We start from the raw sequence: 22956 nt of genomic DNA, 5'->3' as shown, positions 1-22956 counted from the left end.
ACTGCCCTGTCCAGCCACCCTGTTCTGTTTTTCGGGGTTGTTGCTGCGGCAGGGGCTGGAGGCACACTGGTGGTGGACCTGGCAGCAGGAGTTTTTGCTGCGGCAGGGGCTGGAGGCACACTGGTGGTGGACCTGGCAGCAGGAGTTGCTGCTGCGCCAGACGCAGGAGACTGTGTATTAAGCATGGGCGAATTTTGCGAATCTCGCGTTCGCGAATTTTGCGGATTTGCGAATTGGCAATCCGCAAAATCCGCGAATTCTCGCGAATTTGCGGATTTTTTTTTGTGTGTTCGCAAGTGTTTCTACCAGTTCGCGAGGATTTGGTACTAGTTCGCAATTGCGAACTTACTTGTCGGCTCGCAACGGTCGCGACTATGTTGTTTCTACGTCTGGTTCATCATCACAGCCTCCCAGTACCCTCTGTTTCACCACTGGCACCCTCTCTTTGACCCATGCCACCCTCTGTTACATCAATGCCACCCTCTGGTTCATCATCACTGTAGAAGATGGGGGGGGGAAAGCAAGCCCACCTGCCTTGCTTGAACTGACATGAATTAATTTGGGGTTAGTTTATTAACAACACCTGCCCTGCCCCAACTGACAATAATGAATTAGGGGCTAATTAATGTGTCACTGAAAGAATTTCAAGTTCCAGCCTGGCACCTGCTTGTCTGCTCCTTTAGCTGTAAATCAGGACCTTTGTGGCATACAGTTAAGGTCAGAGCAGGGTCACAAAATAGTTGCAAGCAGGCAACCGAATTCTGGAGGGCCCCCTCAGGAAGCACTACAGAGAATCGTTACAAATCATGAGGTTGACCTTTTGCACCTGCTCATTGCTTTTGCTTTTGCTGAAATCGTTTTTCGTTTTTTTCGCGCTATTCGCGGGGCGCGGCGTCGTGCGAAACCGACCGCGGAAGCCGCCAATTCGTGCGAATGAGCATTTTATTTTTTTGCGGCTTGTTGTTTCGCGAGTTTTTTTGCAGTATTCGCGAGCCGCTTGCAGCGCAACACGCGAATTTACCCCAAGGTCGAGTACGGGCGCGGCCATTTTGTTTGCGTGACGTATTTCCGTTTCCGCCCGCTATGTATAATCTCGCGCAGTAAGCGCATTGCGAGTAGAGGTTCGCACGAGATCGCGCGGGAAATCTAGAGGTTCGCACGAGATCGCAAGGAAAATCTTGCGCAAACTTACTTTCGCGCTCGTGAACGGGCACCGGCCATCTTGTTTTTCATTCATTTCCTGTGTCTGGGCATGGTGTTTAATTCTCTTGGTATCTTTGCCATCCTTTGCTTGTTTTCAGTTTTTTTTTTACGATTTTGCTTCTTATCTATCCCTCTCTTTTCCTAGCTGTATATTTTTGTCTTTTCTGCTATTTTTCTTTACTTTTAAACTACTTTTTTAAACTCTTTTCTTTTCTTCTTCCCTATCCTATTCTTTCTTAATTTTCTACTTCTTCCTACCTTACCTGCCCAGACCATGGTCAAGCCAGGCGCCGTGAAGCTGCCCAGGCACTTGAGGGCCGCAGCGGCGGCGGGGAGTAGTGCTGGACCCAGTGCCAGGACAGCATGCGGGAGATTGAGGGGGGAGCAGGTGACGCGACGGGAGATATTCAGCCCGGAGGAAGTGGGCGCGCTGGTCTACTTCGTCCAGCGCCGCCTGCCCAGGACCATCGCGGGAGGGGGCAGGATCGCGGCCGGCGGCTACAACATGCGGGAGCGCCGGAAGCGGTGGGAGAAGGTGTGCTGGGCCATATCCCACCTCTACGGGGTCCAGCGCACCTACAGCCAGGTCACCCATCGCTGGACGGACCTCCTGGACCGCGAGCGCGACCTGCTGGACCAGCTCGGCTTGGAGATCCCCGGGCTTGGTGAGTAGTAGTAGCCATTTAATCACTCACTACTATGATGTTTTCTCCTGCTCTGTGTTGTTGTATTGCAAATATTTGTTTTTTACATGGAGCAAGCCAATAATGCCGCTGATGACGATTACATTGTAGTTAAATTATATTTCAAAATCTTCTGTGCATTTCCGGTGCACTGCTCTCCTTCTCAGTGGCGTTGCTACTATGCTTATTTGTTTTCTATTTCGTGGTCTCATTGGCCTGAGTAACTATTATGTATGAGTGTACTTTACAGAACTGCGTAATGCTAGACACTAGGGGGCAGATTACATTTACAAGCCCCTTGCGCCACGTTTACGTTGCCTTGCGTGACGCAACAGCGGCGTAAACGTGCCGCATCCCTGCGAGTCATTTACGACATGACGCATCTAGGGAGATGCGTCACGTTATAAAGCCATGGGCCTGCACCACAATGGGTGCGTTCCTAGTACGCAGGGTGGGCGGTCCGGCGGCTGTGCGCCTCGCAAAATTGCCTGCGTGAAATCTACAAGATTTAACGCAGGCACTTCTGCGACGCTGCTACGTCAATTCAATTCCTTATGTCTGCTCGAAGCAGGCGAAAGGACTGACACAGCATGTTAAGTATTGGGTGGCCCTGAGCATTACTGGAGTTGCATTGCGTTGGCGACGTGACTCCAGCGATGCGCCGCTCTTACGTGACGAGATGCGTCACGCAAGTGCCTACCCTTGCGCCAGGGTGCGCCGCATTGTAAATGAGGCGCATCTGCCGTGTCGCAAGGGTAGTTTTGATGACGCATTTGATCTGGCGCATCTCTGGAGATGCGCCAGAACGCGTAAGTAAGTATGCCCCTAAGGGGCAGAATTGCAATTACCGTCGCATCCCTGCAAAGTAGCAGGGATGCGCCATTAATTGTGCGGCCCGCTACCACCACCAAACATAGTGCGCCGTATTTGCAATGCGGCGCACCATGGGCCCAAAAGGTCACCGAAGCTTTACTGCTGGAGTTGCGTCGCAACGATGGCGCAGCTCCAGCAATGCTCTGGGGTACCCTATCTCCCCAATGCTGGGTCAAGCCGTACGTCTGCTTCAAGCAGGTGCAGGGTTTGTGTGACGCATCATTGTCCTAAAGGTGACTGATTGAAATTTTGTAGATTTCCCTCAGCCACTATTAGGATGTGTTCCAGCGCAGGAATGCCCTCCCTTGCGCCGGAACGCCCCCTGATGGCGCAGGGCTTTATAACGGGATGCATCTCCCAAATGCGTCAGGTTGTTATAATATTATACGCCGCACCATGGCGCCCTTTTTTGTTTAGCTGCTGCGTCACAAAAGTCACGCAAGAACGGCGCAAAAGAGCCGCAAGGGGCTTAAATCTGCCCCTTCCTTTGTACCCCTGACAATAAGAAAAATAGTGGCGGTGGATTGATAGTTTGACTATTTAAATGACTGGTAATGCAGCAGGCAACTGTTAGTGTTGTCACTGATCTGACTGAAATCACAATGGAGTTTGTCTGTCACTTTGCGTCTTGCCTGCGGACTGCTGCCTGCCAGTCCTAGGTGAACGTTTCAGTACTTTGTTTAGTGAGTTACGTGACTTTCGAAGTCACAGGTCCGCAAATAAATGAAAACTAACCCTAATCAATATAATTTCGCGGAAATATTTTGTTATTGTTCTTTTGAAATGTTTGATTTGGTTGACATTGACAAGCAACAATCATCCATGTTTTCTGTTCTTTCTTTCATGTTGTACGTCAGCTCCCCCCAGGGGTGAGAGGAGGACACAGGAGCAGCAGGCGGCGGATGCTGTTCAACAGGGCCAGGATCGGGCAGGCGAGGGCTCCTCTGCTGGCCCCAGTAAGTTTTCATTTTAGACTAGTACCTATTTTTCCTAGCGTTCCTCATTTGACTTTTTTCAAAATTGTCTTTGCTCTTCTTGTAGACTGTATCTAAATTCTTATCCTGCCTCTACTATGACTCCCTGTGGTATTACTAGATTATTCTTATTAGTCTGTCTGTGTAGCTAACTAAGATTGCACGGTTGGCGAAACTCCCATGATTCTAGTCAGCAATAGCTCTATCAACTTAGTGCAGTCCTCTGGGATTGTCCATAATGTCTTTTGAAGTGTTCTATCTGGACTCATGCTTGCAAAAATTGCAAAACCTTTCGCTCAGTCACTCTAGTCTGGACCAAAATACACAGATTGTATTTAAGTTTCAAAGCTTTATTAAAAGTAAACACATTTATTAAAATGAAGTCATAATAAAACTAAACGTTTAACTGATAATGGAAAAGTGGTTAGTGCTGACGATTAATTGAAGACATTTCTTGTGGTCGAGCCGAGCTCTCACCTGGTTTCAACTTGATCTTGTTGTTAGAAGTCCATCTTCTGTCTGTGTGGAGAAAAATGGTGCGTGTTAAAAAAACAGCCTTCATCAGTTGTGCCAAAAAGTGCAGCAAGACAACCTTCCCTGGAAAAAGGGACATTTTTAACGTAGACAGTCACAAATTACATTGTTTTCACATGTCTTCATTCCTAGACCAAAGACTAGTGAGTGCTTTATTCTAACATTCTTAAATGTACTTTGTAGGTGGAACATCTGGTGGCGGGGCCAGTGTGGAGGTGGTGGTGCTCGACACGGAGGCGGAGGGCGATTCTTCAGGGGAGGAGGCGGCGGCTGTGAGAGTTGAGACGGTGGTGGTGGCGGCCAGAGGTAAGCTCTTATATATTCCTTACTTATTGAGATTGAAGACTAGCTGGGAAGGCAAGAATATGAGATGCATTGCTGGGTGAATGATGAAGCAATGATGGGTGGAAGGACAACAGCCTGGGTGGGTGACACAGAAACTGTATGTGTCCATATACCTGGATCATGCTACTATCTGACTCTTAGATAGCATATGTGTATCTAGAGCAGGGGTACTCATAGTACGGCCCGCGGGCCGGTGGTGGCCCGGCAAGCCTTCCTTGGCGGTGCGCAGACCTTGCAGACAATCACTGCTCCCCCGGCCCCCACAGAGCAGAGGCTTTTTTGTATTTCACCTGTTAGCGCCCCTGCATCTCCACTCTGACAATCACTGCTCCCCCGGCCCCCACAGAGCAGAGTGGAGATGCAAGGCCACAAAGAGGTGAAATAGAACAAAGCCTCTGCTCTGTGGGGCCGGGCAAGCAGTGATTGTCAGAGTGGAGAAGCAGGGGCGCTACAACAAACAAAGCCTCAATAATATGTTAATGGTCTTTTAAAGACCTGTTAAGTACTTTGGTGTTGTTGTCTGTGTGTGCGCGTTGAGGAAGCGGTCTCAACCCGGGCTGAAGGCTGACACAGATAGACACACACACAGTGAGATGACAGAGGAGGAGGTAGAGGGAGGGCAGGAGGGAGAGAGAGATGGAGAGGGAGGGCAGGAGGGAGAGCAGGAGGGAGAGAGATGTATGTAAATGCTGAGTCTGGTGGCTCAGTGGGTGAGGGCATCTGCTGCAGGGACCTGTGTGCAACCTCATGGTCACAAGTTATCGTTTTGCTTTAGCCCCGCCCCCTCTGACTCCGCCCCCACCAGTGCGGCCCTCGGCCCCAAACTACACTGTAAATGAAGCCCCTGAGAGAAAGTTTGTGAGTACCCATGATCTAGAGAGAGAAGATGGTCAGTGGATGAACTAAGTGTAACTTTGAAGAGCATGTAACACTGCACCCGCACGTCCGTTCCAGTGTAGGAAAGGCAAGGAAAAGAACTTTTAATTTTGTCCAAATACTACCATCAATAGTAGCAGTAGTTTGTATTGCAAGCACTGCATAGATCCGGTTATTACGGTGGCCACTCCCTACCTCTCTTAATAAGTTTAGTAGTACTCAGTCATTCATGTGTGGATGTATCACTGGTCACTCAATAAAAAGCAAAGCACCTAAAGTCATCCCATATATAAGCAAAAACATCCCATGTGAAGTGATAGATAATCAGATTATTTATCTTCTTCAATTTTCCATTTCTAGTACTCATTTCCACTGTAGGGTGAAAGTTAAATTAATTAAGCAGTAGCCCTTGAGTTGTAACAGAGTATTCTCAGTGCCACCCGTAATAGAAAAGTAAGAGCTTCACCACCTGCATGTACTGGACGGGTACAGTAACGCAACGCAAGTCTAGGTCACTCCTCATGGCGTGCGTCTCTTTTTCTCGGGTGCAAGTTTACTGCGCTGGCATTATGCCGGCTTGCAGAAGATAACGTACCAATTTTCCATAACAAGAGACAAGAAGAAGAATAAGACTGGTGTACTTTCATAGTCGACTCCAATGGAAGTCCATAGTGCTCGTAGAATTTGTTCCTTAAACTCCCACTAATGTTAGAGCAAGGATGAAGAAGTGTGAGGTTAGATAGATACTGGCCTCAATAGTTATGTAATGCGTTTGCAAGTTGCTAGTTGTAGTGCAACACAAATTTCTGCTGAATGAATGAGTTACTCTTAAGGAGCATTGGTTACAGACTATGTCTTTCTTTCTTCATATAGGTTCTCCTTCCAAACGAACAAGGAGGAAGGAGCTGGCTAGAGCGGCCCGGCAACGGAGGATAGATGCCACTGTGGCCGAATATCGGCGGCTGGTGGCCCTAGAGGACGAAGAAAGTGTGCAGTCGACCACAACAACTACGTCGTCTGCATCGGCCTCCGTTCCCCCACGGGCTGCCAGTGCCACCCAGCACAGTGGTCCACCCAGACTGAGCCGGGCTGCCAAAGCCAAACTCCACCGCCGAGTAGCAAGGACAACAGCTACAGCTTCCTCTCACAGCCGTTGCACCTACAAGGCATTGAAGGCACGCCTGCGCCGCAGTACCCTGATGGTGTCCCGCCTCCAGCAGGAGCTCCACCACTTTTCCAACCAGTTGGAGGGGCTCCGCGTAGAGCACGCCTTGCTCCGCCAGGAGCATGATGCCCTGGCCCAAAAAGTTGACAGCATCCACCCATAGTGTCCCTTGCCCCTTTTTTAGAGACTTTTGGGGGGTGGGAATTGGGAGTTGGGTTTTTGGGGACTTTTCAAGGACAATCGTTGGGGTTAGGGAGGGTCTTGCGGGAGATTATTTTGTTAGGGATATAAATATACTTTTTCAAACTTTATCTGAGCATACCCGTTTCTTACTGCTTGCCTGGTGGGTGGGGGTTTAACGTTGACTTTGTTTTCCTGAAAGTTTAGTTCCATTTTCTTCCTTTAAGTGTAGATGCCCAAATGTTTTCAACACTAAGTGCCTCTCACAGGCTAAGTGAAGTGAATCCAAGAGTCCTAGGACTTTAGTAGTACTACCTTCAGTCTCTCGTCTCTCGTACTAATACTCCATTATACCCCCAAACCACCAAACGCTCATCTTACCTGTAATTTGTGTTTGAAAGTAGGGCTAGACCCAGGGCTGGCTCCACAGGAAACAACGAATATGGTTGGCAATCTTGGTCGGATAAAATTTCCTCATAGCGGTGGTACTAGTGGTGTGACACAGTGGCAGTTGCATGCCTATGAAAAAAAAGAAAATGAAATCTGGTTTGTCCTCCTGAGCAATTCAACGGTACAACTGAGAATATAGCAGGTGACAGAAGTACAGTAGAACAGTGCCACATTGTAGCCTAACAAATGGTAAAGTATAACTACTAATTCGGTTGAAGTTCTTTCACATTAGCAATGGTTCTTTGTCAAGCAGAGTAAGAATATATCCTCGGATTTCTTCACCAGCCTGTTGCTATCACCTTATCCTCCCCAGCAAGTGTGTGGATTTATTGCTGTCATTTAGTCACACATCAATCAAAACCACACAGCCCGGGGGAAGAGGGTTAGGGTTTGAAAAATGGATGGGTACGGGGGTTTTTGGGAAAGGTTTTGGGAGACAAGAAAAAATAGCACAGCATAGACAAACAATTGTGAACATAAACAAATCTTTGGGTACAAACCTATCCATCAATCTTTGAAAGTGCATGCACTACTGCATACATGTCAGTGAAAAGTAAGTAGTACATTCGACAACTGTGGAAGAAAGAATGCGACAGTACAGGGCCTGTGTGGAATTATTGATAACGATATTCAACATAAGGTCTCTGTAGCCAGATACCCGAGAGCCTCGCTGGTCACTATAAATCCATTCACAACAACACTCAGTGGGGTTGGTCTGGAAGGTATAGTAGATAGAAAAGGAGAAATTGCTTTTTTTCTAGGTGTCCCCTCACTCACCAGGGTTGCCCCTTGGTGACATGCTTCATCATTGGGGCCATCCCAGTCCTCTACGGCCTGGGGCGTGCTGCGACTTGCGAATTACGTAGGAGCACTTACAAATGACTATGTGTGGTGCAGATGTGATAGTGGAGTGGACTAAGTGATGTGTTAAGGGATCAATTTCGAAGCAGAGAGAGATCCAAGAAATGCAGTCACAGTCAGAGAAAAAGGCAAGGGATACTGTATCTATGTGGTTTTAGTGGTCCTGTTGGAAGTGGTAAGTAAGTTGCCTGCAGAAAAAAAATCCTCCTATTAGCGGCACTCCTCCATTGCAGCCGACGCTTCGTCCATCGATGTTGGTCACCAGAAGACACCCTGTAAAAAAAGCACAGCATAGACAAACAATGGAACATAAACAATTCTTTGGGTACAAACCTATCCATCAATCTTTGAAAGTGCATGCACTACTGCATGCATGTCAGTGAAAAGTAAGTAGTACATTCGACAACTGTGGAAGAAAGAATGCGACAGTACAGGGCCTGTGTGGAATTATTGATAACGATATTCAACATAAGGTCTCTGTACTTAGCCAGATACCCGAGAGCCTTGCTGGTCACTATAAATCCATTCACAACAACACTCAGTGGGGTTGGTCTGGAAGGTATAGTAGATAGAAAAGGAGAAATTGCTTTTTTTCTAGGTGTCCCCTCACTCACCAGGGTTGCCCCTTGGTGACATGCTTCATCATTGGGGCCATCCCAGTCCTCTACGGCCTGGGGCGTGCTGCGACTTGCGAATTACGTAGGAGCACTTACAAATGACTATGTGTGGTGCAGATGTGATAGTGGAGTGGACTAAGTGATGTGTTAAGGGATCAATTTCGAAGCAGAGAGAGATCCAAGAAATGCAGTCACAGTCAGAGAAAAAGGCAAGGGATACTGTATCTATGTGGTTTTAGTGGTCCTGTTGGAAGTGGTAAGTAAGTTGCCTGCAGAAAAAAAATCCTCCTATTAGCGGCACTCCTCAATTGCAGCCGACGCTTCGTCCATCGATGTTGGTCACCAGAAGACACCCTGTCCACTGTCTGCCTGATGCTGAATTGTGGCTCGCTACTGTGAAGCCTGACTCCATCCTTTTTTCCCCATTGCAGAGACTGAAACCCGGCCTGTAATTATTCAACGAAAAACAGGAAGTGATATAATATTACAACACCACTGATAAATAAATATAAGGTATGTAGGCTGTGGAGTGCAAAAAGTCACAATTTGATTTCCTAGTAGACAGTACAATATTTTTGAAAGTGCGTACTCTGAGTCACCTTTTGAAGGATAAATAAGTATGGGCACATTAATGTAGCGGATCTTGCCCCTCAAGCTAGGTGTACTGTAAACTGTGTTTTAGAACAAAATTAGATCTTCCTAGAAGTGCTCCCACCCAGACCCTTACTAAAGCCAGTCTCAAAAATGTAGAAGACCCCCAATCAAATCTCAAAAAACGAGGCCTAGCAGAAAACTGGTGACAAAACTTACTTTGAAATTAAAAGTAGGCCGAAGTACCCCCTTCCTAATTACCCCTTACCCACCGTGGATTGCATTCAAACCACTTGCAAGCAACCAAGCAAAAGTAGCCATAGCCAGCATCGCTCCAAGACTCGAAATCCCCCCCACTCAAACACATGCAATAGAAATACTGCTAACCCTAACGAACCCTAAGTTAAGAATAGTGGCAAAGGCTTTCTTTAACTATGCCAAATCCCCCCTTTCCCACCATGGATTTTCTTCAAATGACTTGCAACCAAAATTACACATTCTCACGAGTGCTCTAAGACCCCAGAACTCAGTTGCAAAAATCTAGAACACCCCGAAACACATGCAATCCTGCTGCTAGGGCTAACCCTAACGAACCCTAAGTTACAAAAAGTGCCAAAAGGCTTTTCCGCGAGGATTTTGTCCCAACCACTTCTACCCGGTATTAGACCTTCCCAGGAATGCCCCAAGACACGCCAACCCACTCGCCAAGAAGCATAACACCCCCAAACAGGCCAAAAGCATAATCTCATACTTGCAATATTTCTCGGCCTTCGGTCCAAACGCGCTGCGTAGCTAGGCCATAAGTCGGGGTTGCCACCACGGATTTCCTGAAAAGCAAATGCAATCAAGATTAGAGTGTCCCAGCAGTGCTCCCAGACCACGAAACTCACCCACAAACACCAGGAAGCCCCCCAAACAGGCCCCCGAAAACGCTACATTGAGCAAAATTTCAGAAATAGCCAAAAAAAAATCGGCCTGGATTTTGTCCCAACCACTTCTACCCGGTATTAGACCTTCCCAGGAATGCCCCAAGACACGCCAACCCACCCGCCAAGAAGCATAACACCCCCAAACAGGCCAAAAGCAAAATCTCATACTTGCAATATTTCTCGGCCTTCGGTCCAAACGCACTGCGTAGCTAGGCCATAAGTCGGGGTTGCCACGACGGATTTCCTGAAAAGCAAATGCAATCAAGATTAGAGTGTCCCAGCAGTGCTCTCAGACCACGAAACTCACCCACAAACAGACGGAACCCCCCCTAAGAGCACCTCAAAGGCAAGCAAGTCATCAAAAACACAAAAAGATTTCCGCCTGGGATTTGGTCCAAAACACTTTTATCCGGTATTAGAGCTTCCCAGCAATGGCCCCAGAGCCGTCAACCCAGGAGAAAACGAGTAGAAGACCCCCAAACAGCCAAAGAGCAAAAGTACAAAAATGGGGACTTAGTCAATTTTTCACAAATTTCCCAAATCACTCCGCGCGCGCTCTGCAGCTAGGCCCTAACTCCCCTCTGCCACCATGGATTTGCTTCAAACCTCTTGCAAAGTAAAGTATATATAGCCAGCAGTGCTCCCAGACCACGAAACTCACCCACAAACACCAGGAAGCCCCCCAAACAGGCCCCCAAAAACGCTACATAGAGCAAAATGTCAGAAATAGCCAAAAAAAATCGGCCTGGATTTTGTCCCAACCACTTCTACCCGGTATTAGACCTTCCCAGGAATGCCCCAAGACCCGCCAACCCACCCGCCAAGAAGCATAACATCCCCCAAACAGGCCAAAAGCAAAATCTCATACTTGCAATATTTCTCGGCCTTCGGTCCAAACGCACTGCGTAGCTAGGCCATAAGTCGGGGTTGCCACAACGGATTTCCTGAAAAGCAAATGCAATCAAGATTAGAGTGTCCCAGCAGTGCTCCCAGACCACGAAACTCACCCACAAACAGACGGAACTCCCCCTAAGAGCACCTCAAAGGCAAGCAAGTCATCAAAAACACAAAAAATTTTCCGCCTGGGATTTGGTCCAAAACACTTTTATCCGGTATTAGAGCTTCCCAGCAATGGCCCCAGAGCCGTCAACCCAGGAGAAAACGAGTAGAAGACCCCCAAACAGCCAAAGAGCAAAAGTACAAAAATGGGGACTTAGTCAATTTTTCACAAATTTCCAAAATCACTCCGCGCGCGCTCTGCAGCTAGGCCCTAACTCCCCTCTGCCACCATGGATTTGCTTCAAACCTCTTGCAAAGTAAAGTATATATAGCCAGCAGTGCGCCCAGACCACGAAACTCACCCACAAACACCAGGAAGCCCCCCAAACAGGCCCCCGAAAACGCTACATTGAGCAAAATTTCAGAAATAGCCCAAAAAAAATCGGCCTGGATTTTGTCCCAACCACTTCTACCCGGTATTAGACCTTCCCAGGAATGCCCCAAGACCCGCCAACCCACCCGCCAAGAAGCATAACACCCCCAAACAGGCCAAAAGCAAAATCTCATACTTGCAATATTTCTCGGCCTTCGGTCCAAACGCGCTGCGTAGCTAGGCCATAAGTCGGGGTTGCCACGACGGATTTCCTGAAAAGCAAATGCAATCAAGATTAGAGTGTCCCAGCAGTGCTCCCAGACCACGAAACTCACCCACAAACAGACGGAACCCCCCCTAAGAGCACCTCAAAGGCAAGCAAGTCATCAAAAACACAAAAAATTCTCCGCCTGGGATTTGGTCCAAAACACTTTTATCCGGTATTAGAGCTTCCCAGCAATGGCCCCAGAGCCGTCAACTCACCTGCAAAGAGGTACAACAACACCCCCACAAGTGCTGAGTCTTTCTTCATTGGGCGTAAACCAGCCCTCTGGTTTGATGGAAATAGGAGTCTGGAGGAGGAGGATAGAGGAGCATGTTCTTCTGAAATTGTGAACCTGAGGAATGCAGACTGCGGCAACTTCAAATTAATTAGCAAACCAGTGAAGACAGTTCTGCTGATGGGCTTGATTTTGTGATTATCTGATTAAAGTTTGAAATATATTAACTGTGCACAACAAAGAAAGACAGACAGACAGGAATAAAAGTGAATAGGGACGAAAAAGAAAGTTATTGATTCGTTGTCTCATTTTCAGGGCTCGGTATCACGGTCCAGGAATAAGAATAAGGCTTCGTCATCATACTCTGCGAATTCAGGCAGGGTGAGCTCAGTGTCACCTGACAGAGTAGAAATTCCCTCATCTATGTTGCTGGCCACCTCCTCTTCATCCGGCACGCTTTCTCGTACTCTGAAATCTGGTGGTATGAGGTGCTGATTCATCTTGATCATTGTTAACCTCTCCACATTTTTGGGCGAGCTGCGGCTCCGTTTGGGAGTTACAATGCCACCAGCAGCACTGAAAACCCGTTCAGAAGACACGCTTGCGAGTGGGCAAGACAAGTAGTTTAAAGCCAGGTTGGTGAGCTGTGGCCACAATTCTTTTTTCCCATGCCAATACGCCAATGGGTCAGAATTAACATAGACCTCTGTTGAGTCATTCAGATAGTCCTTCACCATCGACTCAAGGTCCTCTTCCAAGGTTCCTCCACTTTGCTTAGCTCTTGCTGTGCCTCTGACCTTTTGAGAACCAAACCCACGCAGAGCTAGCCAATCCTCTTCAGCCTCCAATGTTTCTGTTGTGTCTCGTGCAGATGATCCGGTTGCCGGTGTCTTTAACGGCTGAGAGGTCACTTGTGCCACAGCCACAGGTGCAGAAGTGGATTGTTTTGACTGGGGATGGCCTGCTGATGTACTCCCATTTCCTTCAATTTTCAGCCGTTCTGTTTCAAACCTCTTGGCTGACAAGGCTAGCCAACGTTTGTACTTTGGAACATGTTCATCATCAAAAGGAAAGAATGCTTGGCCTGCCAGCGCCTTTTTGTAGCGTGGATCCAGAATAGTAGCACAAATGTAATGCTGTTCTGAGTGGATCTTTTTAAGACGTTCATCACCTTGTAGGAGCTCTAATAATTGCTCAGCCAGAAGCAAAGAGTCTTGGTTTTTGTCATCTTTTTCAAACACAGAACACACCTCCTTCAGTTGGTCCTCCAGCATGTACAACAATGGGATAGCTTTTCCCAAATTAGAGTCCTCCTTGCTGACTGCACGCGTGAAGAACTCAAAAGGACGAAGCATGCGTGTCAGGCCTTGAACTATGTTCCATTGCGGCCCACCCATCCTCAGCTCCTCTGTACCCTCTGTAAGGAAATATTGATTGAGTTCCATATACTGCTCATACAGACGCTCAAGCATGTAGAAGGTTGAGTTCCAACGTGTTACGACCTCCTGGATGAGTGCTTTCACTGGCATTTTACGTTGATATAGCAGGCTCCTCAGCTGCTTCCGGGCCTTAAAAGAATGGCTGAAATGCTTGCACATTTTTCGGCAGGTGTCCAATACACTGTACGCTGCACTGGCTTTATTAGCCAAGAATTTTTGGACAACCAGGTTTATACAGTGCGCCAAACACGGCACTCTGAAATAGTAACCGTCCCTCATGGCCTTAACTATATTGGTGCCATTGTCCGTGGAAACATAACCAACCCGGCGTTTTAGTGGGGACAGCCAGTTAAGGACCTTTGTGTTAAAGACATCCAAAATGTTTTTTGCTGTGTGACGTTTCTCCAAACCAAACATGGCTATTGTTGCATGTTTCCGAGCAGCTTTAAAAACAATGTCCGTGTCAACACCTGCGTTTAGCTTTGCTTTAGCCCCTGAAAAAGAGACCCAGTGTGCAGTGATGCACATGTAATCAGCGCCTGCGCCACTGGTCCACATGTCTGTTGTCAGATGTATAGTGTGAACAGCACTCTTCTGCAAAGCTGCCCCAATCACCTTCAGAACATCTTCATGTAGTGCTGGAACCGCAACTCGGGCAAAATAGAACCAGCTAGGAACCTTCCATTTAGGGCAGAGCGCTGCCACTAATTCTAGAAAACCAACCCCTTCTACAAAAGAAAAAGGGAGAAGGTCCAGAGCTAGCATTTTAGCCAGCTTACTGTTATACAGACGCGTCAGTGGGTGGTTGCGTTCATATTGCGTTTCTGTAAACAACATCTTTTTAATGTTGCCCTGGACCAAGGATTTACGGGATGATGATGATATCTTCGACCCAGTTACGCTCGCTGATGAACTTTTCCGCATTGATGTCTCACTCTCTCCCACACTCTTAGCTGACAGGGGTACTGGGTGTAAGTGAAGTGTTTGAATCGTCTTCTTCCTCCTCGTCATCATCAGATGAAAAATCAACGCTTTCATTACGTGCAATTCTGGCTTGCATAAACGCCTTTAGGTGCGGAAACCATTGGACAGGGTGCGCTCTCCTAAGATGACCTCTCTGGCCTCCGGTACCATAGTTAGAACCAAGCTTACCACGACCAACTCGAACCTTACAAAGGCTACAAATGGCTACGTTTTCCATTTTTGGGCAAACACAAAAGAAGTCCCAAACTGGAGACTTGAAATGTCTTTGGGGGCCGGAGGAGGCGGCGATACTGGTGGTGGTGGTCCTGCTGCTAATGCCAGATGAAGTGGAGGATGTGGATTGCCGAACTTCAGTACGTTTTGCACTTTCACAACCACGAATTGAGGTCGAGGTGGGTACCTTCTTGCGAGGAAGAAATATGGAAGCGGTAGGTTTTGGTGTACTACTTAACTCCAAATCTAATGATTCCATTTCCATTGCCTCCTCGTCGACATCATCATCACGCTCAGCAGCTTCTCGGGATAGGGTCAAAATGTCTCTTTGCTGCATGCCCGGTGGGGCTGCAGTGACCATTGTGATGACTGGCTCGTCGTCATCGTGAGAGGCTTCATCACCAGCAGTATCTGTCACTTCTTGTTGAGCCTCATCACACTCCATTGGTATGAGTTTTTCGACGACCTTCCTTTTACGCTTAGGTACCGGTGTCAGATCATGGTGTGCCTCACTGTCAGACCGCAGTTGTGGTTCCCAAGCTGGATCTGTATCATCAGAAGGAGGTGGGCTTGAAGAAGATGTAGACACCCCCCTTGATCTTTTCCTTGCTAGGGATGTGGAAGACAATGAATGATCATCAGGAGGAGTGGCTTCCAATGATACCTCGGCTTCATTGTCGATTTCCTGATGTGCCCCTACTTCGGGAGGAACAACTATTGTGGGCACTTGTGAACCTCCATGCACCTTTGCTTGCACATCTCCTTTTGCTGCCTCTCCTTCCACATGTACTTGGGCGTGTACTTGCACATGGTGTTGTTGTTGCGGCTGTGGTTGTTCAACACTTGTCAGATGAGTTACAACAACCTGTGTTGATTCAGGGACATTGCTGCTACTTTCTTGCGATGAGCCAACATCACTGGTCGATGGTGATTGGAGAAGTACACTGACTGCCTCTGAAGCACTCAAGGGCTTTGACTTAAGTTGGCGTGGTGGTGGAGGCACTGAACCCAATGGAGCAGGGGTGCTGCTCCCAGCTTGGTCCCCAGCAGATCCTGCTGCTGCAGGCGTACTTTTTTTTTTCTCCCAAAAAACGTGGCGGGTGGCACACCAGCCTCCTTGGTAACTTGCTTCTTCTGCTCCTTACTAGCAACTTTCTTGCTAGAGGAGCTACGGAGACCTTTTTTTGGGGCCATCTTCTTCAGAGCAGGTCAGACAGCAGGCCGCAGTTGCACGAATTGTAGAGTTGTCTGAGGCCAGACGTGACGTCGCGTGACGTTATGCTGCACACACACACCGCTGCAGGACTTCTTCCTGGCACTGGTGGTTCTCTTGAGTCTTGTGCACCTAAAAACAATGGAAGACAGAGGAACATCAGTTCAGTTATACAGCACAAAAAAAATCGAAAACCACTGCTAAATCAGCACAATCCCATTCCATCCATGCCCTCCATGATGTTTAAGTTCAAGACAACCCACAGAAAGACTAGGCCCATGCAAGACTCACTACCCCTGGGCATAAATAAAGGTTGAAAAGTAGGCAAAATGGTTGGAGGCCTAACAACAAAGCCTGCATTCAAAATGGCCACTTGCCTGCCAGCACATGGCCAGTGCCTGTAGCTGCACTCAAAATGGCCACCAGCCACATGGCCTGTCCCTCCCCATGAACACCCCCAAAAATCGAAAAACACTGCAAAATCAGCACAATCCCATTCCATCCATGCCCTCCATGATGTTTAAGTTCAAGACAGCCCACAGAAAGACTAGGCCCATGCTAGACTCAAATACCCCTGGTGAAAAGGCCACAAGTACAGGCCCAAAAAACGAAAATCACTGAAAAATCAGCACAATCCCATTCCATCCATGGCCTCCATGATGTTTAAATTCAAGACAACCCACAGAAAGACTAGGCCCATGCAAGACTCACTACCCCTGGGCATAAATAAAGGTTGAAAAGTAGGCAAAATGGTTGGAGGCCTAACAACAAAGCCTGCATTCAAAATGGCCACTTGCCTGCCAGCACATGGCCAGTGCCTGTAGCTGCACTCAAAATGGCCACCAGCCACATGGCCTGTCCCTCCCCATGAACACCCCCAAAAATCGAAAAACACTGCAAAATCAGCACAATCCCATTCCATCCATGCCCTCCATGATGTTTAAGTTCAAGACAGCCCACAGAAAGACTAGGCCCATGCTAGACTCAAATACCCCTGGTGAAAAGGCCACAAGTACAGGCCCAAAAAACATAAATCACTGAAAAATCAGCACAATCCCATTCCATCCATGGCCTCCATGATGTTTAAATTCAAGACAACCCACTGAAAGACTAGGCCCATGCAAGACTCACTACCCCTGGGCATAAATAAAGGTTGAAAAGTAGGCAAAATGGTTGGAGGCCTAACAACAAAGCCTGCATTCAAAATGGCCACTTGCCTGCCAGCACATGGCCAGTGCCTGTAGCTGCACTCAAAATGGCCACCAGCCACATGGCCTGTCCCTCCCCATGAACACCCCCAAAAATCGAAAAACACTGCAAAATCAGCACAATCCCATTCCATCCATGCCCTTCATGATGTTTAAGTTCAAGACAGCCCACAGAAAGACTAGGCCCATGCTAGACTCAAATACCCCTGGTGAAAAGGCCACAAGTACAGGCCCAAAAAACGAAAATCACTGAAAAATCAGCACAATCCCATTCCATCCATGGCCTCCATGATGTTTAAATTCAAGACAACCCACAGAAAGACTAGGCCCATGCAAGACTCACTACCCCTGGGCATAAATTACGGTTGAAAAGTAGGCAAAATGGTTGGAGGCCTAACAACAAAGCCTGCATTCAAAATGGCCACTTGCCTGCCAGCACATGGCCAGTGCCTGTAGCTGCACTCAAAATGGCCACCAGCCACATGGCCTGTCCCTCCCCATGAAAACCCCCAAAAATCGAAAAACACTGCAAAATCAGCACAATCCCATTCCATCCATGCCCTCCATGATGTTTAAGTTCAAGACAACCCACAGAAAGACTAGGCCCATGCAAGACTCACTAACCCTGGGCAGAAATAAAGGTTGAAAAGTAGGCAAAATTGTTGGAGGCCTAACAACAAAGCCTGCATTCAAAATGGCCACTTGCCTGCCAGCCACATGGCCTGTCCCTCCCCATGAACACCCCCAAAAATCGAAAAACACTGCAAAATCAGCACAATCCCATTCCATCCATGCCCTCCATGATGTTTAAATTCAAGACAACCTACAGAAAGACTAGGCCCATGCTAGACTCAAATACCCCTGGTGAAAAGGCCACAAGTACAGGCCCAAAAAACGAAAATCACTGAAAAATCAGCACAATCCCAATCCATCCATGGCCTCCATGATGTTTAAGTTCAAGACAACCCACAGAAAGACTCAGTCCACCCACCACTGAGTACCCCTGGACAAAAGGCCCCAAAACAGCCTAAAAATCGAAAATTCCAAAATTTTAGTTGCAGCAACTGTAATGCCCCAAACAAACTTACTTGTAAAATTTTTAATCCAACAGTGATCCAAAGAAAGTCAAAAAGGCCTCAAATCCAAATATCCAGCAGCATCCACAAAAAGTAATCCTTCCAGCTCCAGACCCAAATGAAAAGTGACCAGGAGATGGACAAAGCACTGGGAGGAGCCTGCTGAACAGGAACAGGAAGTTGAAGACTGTGGGGCACTTCCTTCCTCCCACCCCCCTGCCCCCCTCCCCAAAATGGACTCCTCGCTAAAAAAGTGCAGGCAAATGTCAAACTAAGGAGTTATTCAGATAAAAATCATCATTTCTAGAAGGTTTATGCTGCTTGCTGGTGGATTTCTTGTGCAGAATTGCAAATTTTATATTTTCGCTCGCCGCATCTCAAATCTCGCAATTGCGAAGTACCGCGAGACGTGATCTCGCCGTACTCGCGTTGACAAACTATCGCTGGCAAGCCGCGATGACGTAATCGGGCTCGCCAATTCCCGCGGGATCACACAGCAAGATCCAAAATGGCGCAGCACTCGCAAACTATCGAGAAAAACAACTCGGCAAACGATGATAAACGCCGCGCGCCGCAAAAATTGTATCACCAACGCCGCGCGCCGCAGAAAAAATCCGCTGCGTGCGAATTTGCGGATTTTGCGGGAAATTCGCAAATCTCGCGGATTGCGAATTTCCCAAAAATCCGCAAAATCCGCGAGCGTAACGGATTTTCCGCCCATGCTTACTGTGTATGTGACGGCACCTCCTCCTCATCCTGTGCTTCCTCATCTATTTGCAGGCTCTCGCTGTTGCTGTTGTCTGCGCCACCTGTGAGGGGAAGTGGATGTTCATTAGTTGCATGTATCTGTCACACGTGCAGTTGCTACATGCCCTGACTGCCTATGGCTTTGCGTACTTTGGAACCTGTCTGGCTGCATTGGGGTACTTCTACATTGTGGCCACACTACATGTCCCACAATGCTTTAGGGCATTACCTGATGTGCACCGATGGCATGACTATGGAACATTATGGGAGGCTATATGGTTATGGCCATTCATAGGGGACAGGGTCGCGGTCGCATGCCACTTACCTTGGATGTCTTGGGTGGGGCGGGATGAGTCCAGACGGGTCACTCCGATGCACGCCTCAGCCTCCAGCGTGTCTTCAACTCGATCCTCCAAGGGGGTGTTTGGAGGGACTGTAGGTCCTCCCCCTCCAGTGCCCAGGGACTCTCCAAGCCTCTCAGCTACCTTCTCTTTGGCACGACCTCGGAGGTCATACCAACGTTTTTTAAGTTCATCCAGTGACCTGTCGGCCACACCCATGAAGTTCACCGCGGATGCTATGCCCACCCAGATCCTGCGTTTCTCCTGCTCGGGCACCCTCCTTGAGTCCTTCCCGAACAGTTTGGAGTGGTTGTCCACCACCCCTTCAATTAAGTGCTCCAACTCCTGCTCGGAGAACTTGAGCTTTCTCGTCCGCCCTGTGGTGTTGCTGGGCCCAGGTACTGCCTCCTCAGACATAGCTGCAGTGTAGTTTGTAAGTAGTAATCCAAGGTGGATTGCAGGAGCTCTCCCAGTTGCTGACTCGAGGTCTGCCTCACTGTGGTGAATGGGGGTGGGAACTGGCTGCTTCCTGGTTGTGATGTCATCACTGTGCTCGAAATGCAACTTCCCGTTTTCCCGATCTCGCGATTTTGCGATCTCGCTTTTTGCGATCTTGCAATTAGCGATATCGCTATTTGCGATATCGCAAATCCGACACGGATGTAGCCAGAAATAGCTATTTTTCTGCGATTATCGATAATCGCAAACGGCTTTTGCGGCCGCGTGCGAATCGATTTTTTTTATCGCAAAACATCATGAATACCGTTCTGCGATTTCTCAATTGCGATTCGCAGTTAATTGCTAATTGAGAATCGCAGAATACGTTTTTCATGAATCAGGCTGATAGTGTCAGAACTCGCAGAGAATTACTCTGGAGTTACATACTCAGTGAGATTCTGCAGAGTTCTGCCCATCTCTAGTTTTGCCTATTTAGCAGCACTATTTCTACAAAAGTGAGTGCCATTTACTTGGGGGAATACGTCACGTAATGTGCTCTTCAAAGGTGAAAAGGCATGGAAATAAGAAGTAAATGTCCTACCGCTTTTGTGAAGCTAACTCCAGCCTGGACTCCCTGCTAGAGGGCACAGAAGGATAAAGATGGAGAGACTGACCAACACACTTTATCACAGAGCTAGCCCTGCATGTAAATTAATTTACTTTCCCCAACTCATCTGTGTGGGTATAGAGGTAAAGTAAAGTAAAACCTTTATTTAGCGCGCAATAGCGGGAAATCTCCAAAAGGCCGGATCATACTCAGAGACGTTATATAGAAAAGGATGAAAAAAACTAGTTTTGAGCTGTTTCCTAAAGCATGGAAGACTATCCTGAGATCTTAGTGCCAGTGGCAGGGAGTTCTGTGTATAATGACAAAAACAAATCACTGTAGCACTGCGGTGTGCGGGCTTGTTGCCACCTCCTGGTAAAATGAAAGTGCGCGTTGGTTAACCTTCTACTGCTGATACTTCAGTATAGTGCAGTAAGTGAGCCCAACAACAGAATAACTTCTACCTGTTGTAGTGTCATGCCTGAAGGGTGAACATCACACAGTTCTGGTTTTACAGCTGAAAGTACAATAAATACTAGAACTCGCAAGTCACACAGCCCATAGACTATCCCTATTCGGCAGTTCACAGTACATTGAGCCCCTCATATGAATAACTCACAGTAAGCCCTCTGTCTTCTGCGTTTCCCTCACATACCCCAATATCCCAACAACGGAAGGCATACAGGCAAGGCACATTTGCCTTACCCACCTTGTCATTGATCCTAAGAGGATTGTCCAGCTCCGTACAAATATTGGACACCAGAGAGACAAGCTTGAGTTTCAGTAATTCTTCCTGTGCAATAGCCGCCATTCTTCTGATAAAGTCTCACTCTCCAACGAGTGGAAACATGGTATGAGGAGGGCGAAATGTGGGACTTTTTGGGGTTGTCAAAAAAGACACATACCAATACACAGCATGTGCCGCGACATTCCACTCACCCCTAGCAGTATCCACAATTGTTCTCAGGGTGAACTCACAAGCCAACCCTAGATTAACATGTGCTCAACCCTCAGGTAGCTTGCCGCAAAGCAATCTGGCTTAACGCAGAGTCAAAGTGTAAAGTATTTGTGCAACACTTTAAACAGTAACACACTAAAAATACCACTAAAGGAGTCCACTACCGAATTAGAAAAAATTTGTAATTTATAATGAGTACAACATGACCAAAGCAACAAAAATTCAATGAGTAGAACCACAGATATTGAATTTAAAGCTTTTTAGAGAAAATAGCGGCCAAAGACGTAGAGCTCCAACTGTGGATATCTAGTTGCACCAAACTCGGACAAAGTCACAATTTTAGGCTTACCACAATGGTGCACGGGACAGCTACAAGCACCCAGTTAGGCCAGCTGAACAAAATATCTTTAATCCTGGTTTGCAGAGGGTTGCAAGGATCAGCGTTGAGGATGCATAGGTTGTTTGGTATGGTGCAAGGGGCTGTTGTGTCGATGTCAAAGTTTTTGTCGGCGAGGGATTGTGATGCTAGGTCCAGTGTCTGGAAAGCATCACGCAGTTGGGGTGATGCGACGGTTCTGAGAAGCTGTGGGCTGCGTTGCTAAGTCCAGCGGCATCATCAAGGCTGCTATCGACAAAAGATTTGAGAGCCTGCACTGACAATGCAGCGCACATCGGCAATCAGCAGCAGAGATGTGTTGTTTCTGCTAGAATTTCTGCTGCACACCAGAGGAGATGTGTCAGTTACACTGCATCCACAGAGGCTTGCAAAGCACCTTAAGCCCAAGGACTTACAAGGGTCCAGGACTGGAGTGCCACCATTTGGCAGGGTAGACTCACGAAGGAGGAGTCCAGGTGCAGGTGCAAGGTTGTTGGAAACCTCTTATGTCCTTGAGGCATAAGAACAGAAGTCCAGCCAACTGGCCCATGGAGCCACTCTGGGTTTTGGTTTGAAGAAATGCAGGTTCCCTCCTTCTCATCCAGGCAGAGGGCAGCAGGCAGCAGTTTAACAGTACAGGGTCTTTTCAGCCCAGCAGCCCAGCAGAGCTACACAGCAGTCCTTCTTCCTGGCAGAGTACCCACAGGTGCAGAGTGTACTGAAGAATTGCTGTCTGAGGTTCCATCTCTATACCCTGGTGCCATGGTTCACAGTATCTTCGTAGTGCATAGAATCTCCTGCCTACCCTACCTGCCCTGGCTCCTAGCTCACTGCAGTAACAGTGTGGGGTCGTTAGGCCCTTTGTGTGGAGGCAGAGTACAGGCTATTCATTTGTAAGTGGGGCTGTGCTCAGCTCCGCCCCTTCATTGTGCCAGCAGATGGCCCATTCTGGCACACCTATTCCCTCTACTGTGTGACTGTCTGGGAGGTACTCACAAAGCCTCCCCATCATTTATATCCAGTAAAGTGACCAAAGGCGGGCTACAGGCACAAGAGGGCTAAGGGCAGGAAAATGCCAACTTTCTAAAAATGGCTTTTTCAAAATTGTACTAAAAAACCAAACTTTACCCTTAAAGAGGGTTTGGCATTAAAATTTCATTAACACCAAACATGATATAGCCACCTGTTGCCAAATGGAAATGA

The sequence above is a fragment of the Lissotriton vulgaris genome, chromosome 6 (assembly GCF_964263255.1).
Source record: "Lissotriton vulgaris chromosome 6, aLisVul1.2, whole genome shotgun sequence".
Taxonomy (NCBI): domain Eukaryota; kingdom Metazoa; phylum Chordata; class Amphibia; order Caudata; family Salamandridae; genus Lissotriton; species Lissotriton vulgaris.
The sequence above is the reverse complement of the archived record's forward strand: the minus strand, read 5'-3'. Positions refer to the sequence as shown.